We start from the raw sequence: 2,500 nt of genomic DNA on the forward strand, positions 1-2,500 counted from the left end.
CCCTTCAAACCCCCCCGTCACACACCCCATGCCCTTACCTGGTGCTGCAACATCACACAGAATCCAATATCATGTCAGATCGACCGTCTCTCGTCTCATGAAGCTATTCGTCAGTTGTTGCAATCCACAAATTGGTCAGTATTCGAATAAATCCACATACCTATATCGATACATACATCCCAGAAAATACAAAATTAAATGGAAGCAGCTGGAAACCGTGACCGGTACCCACCCCAAGTCCGCCCCCAAGAACGGCGCCAGAGGTACGACGAGCACAGCCTCTGCACGCCTCTTATTGCGATCCCCAGGCTCCACCACGTGTCTGCCACACACATTCTGGAGGATCAAGTATTCCTGCACCTGGACCGAGTGTGAACAGCGTCCCAAAATAATGACAAACTCTAGGATGAGGCGATGGAAGAACAGATGACGAAGCCGAGGACTGTAGCTACTCGTAGATGGGAGTTGCCAAGCGCCAATATCTCGTATTTTTGAAGCGCCTGTATTGTTTTACATTCTACACTTTCCGCCGACAAACGTCCGCCTTCGCAAATGGCTTCTGGCCTAACGACTCTATATTAAGAAAGTAAGTTCATCCTATGCGATTCTCTCATGCAGAATTCGTACTTACATCCCACTTCGAGTCGCTTTTCGTAAACTAGTTCCAGGATCAGAGGTGAGACCACATGTTCATTCTGCTTGTGCATTTTAATCAAAAACTCTTTTTATGGACGAATTCTACGTGACGCTTTATCAGGGACAAGTTCGCTGTTATCTGCTGTGCATTCACGGACTTGTTATGTCTTCCAAATGTAACCAAATATATGACTACATACATGTTTCGTATCTCCCACATGAAAATGACTCAACGGACACACGTAAATTACCATAGGCCTGTATAATTGCTTATAAATGCATGTATAAAGTGTACCACTTTGATGGGTTCCCTAACAAGCAAACAATCTTGCAAAAAAAAGGACGGACACAAAGACACACAGACCTTCTACAGGTACAAAAGACAGCTGCATGGAAAGCTTACAGTGTAAGCAATATAAATTAATTCCCTTATCCAAAGTGTTCGGCCAGATTAATACTGAGAAAATTATGAATATTATGTAATTAACTTTCATTAATTTCTATTTCAATCTTGCTACTTTTCTCTGTGTTCATACGTAACCATCCTTTAACATGACTTGTCATTTCACTTCACGATCAGTCATATCTCCTTCACTTCTTCCCGCCAAATATATTCTTCTCCTAACATTTAATTCCTTCCTTTCCTATTTCCCCGCCTAAGATACCCATATACATTTCTCTCTCTCATCCTCCCTCTCTCATCCTCTTTCTTCTCCCTCTCATTCTCCCTCTCCCCCCCCTCTCTCATTCTCATTTTTCCCTCTCGCCCCCTCTCTCATCCTCCCTCTCATTCTCATTCTCCCTCTCTCATCCTCACTCTCCTTCTGTCCCTCTCTCTCATCCTCATTCTCTCTGTCCCTCTCATTCTCACTCTCACTCTGTCCCTCTCTCTCATTCTCATTCTCCCTCTCTCTCCCTCTCTCATCCTCACTCTCCCTCTCTCATCCTCCCTCTGTCCCTCTCTCTCATTCTCATTCTATTTCTCCCTCCCGCTCTCTGATTCACATTATCCCTCTCATCTTCTCTCTTCCACCCTCCTTTCTTCCTTCCTCTCTCTCTCTCTCCTACTCTCTCCCCTTTCCTCTCTCTCTCTCTTCACCCCCCCCTTTTTTCTCTCTCTATCTCCCCCCTTCTCTCTCTCCTCTCTCCCATTCTCTCTCTCTCTCATCCCCCCATCCTCCCCATCCTCTCCCCATTCTTTCTCTCTCCCATCCTCTCCCCATTCTTTCTCTCTCTCTCTTTCTTTCTCTCTCTCTCTTCTCTTTTTTTTCTTTCTCTCTCTCTCTCTTTCTCCTTTTTCTTCTCCCCTTTTTCTTTCTCTCCCTTCTCTTTTTTCTTTCTCTCCCCTCTCTTTCTATCTTTCTCTCTCCCCATTCTTTCTCTCTCCCATCCTCTCCCCATTTCTTTCTCTCTCCCATCCTCTCCCCATTTCTTTCTCTCTCCCCACCCTCTCCCCCATTCTTTTCTCCCCCAAATCCTCTCCCCATTCTTTCTCTCTCCCATCCTTTCTCTCTCCCATCCTCTCCCCATTCTTTCTCTCTCCCACCCTCTCCCCATTCTTTCTCTCTCCCATCCTCTCCCCATTCTTTCTCTCTCCCATCCTCTCCCCATTCTTTCTCTCTCTCTCTCTCTCCCCATTCCCCTCTCTCTCTCCCCCCCCCCTCTCTCTCCCTCCCCCCCCTCTCTCTCTACCTACCTATCCATTTATCTACCTATCCATCTATCTACCTCTATCTATTTCTCTCATCTATCCATCTCTCTCCCTCAATCTCCATCTCTAAATCTACAGTATATATCTCTCTTTCAAAGGACTCCTCTCTCTCTTTCAAAGGATCTCTCTCTCTCTCTTTCAAAGGATCTCCTC

The sequence above is a fragment of the Penaeus monodon genome, chromosome 12, assembly GCF_015228065.2.
Source record: "Penaeus monodon isolate SGIC_2016 chromosome 12, NSTDA_Pmon_1, whole genome shotgun sequence".
Lineage (NCBI taxonomy): Eukaryota > Metazoa > Arthropoda > Malacostraca > Decapoda > Penaeidae > Penaeus > Penaeus monodon.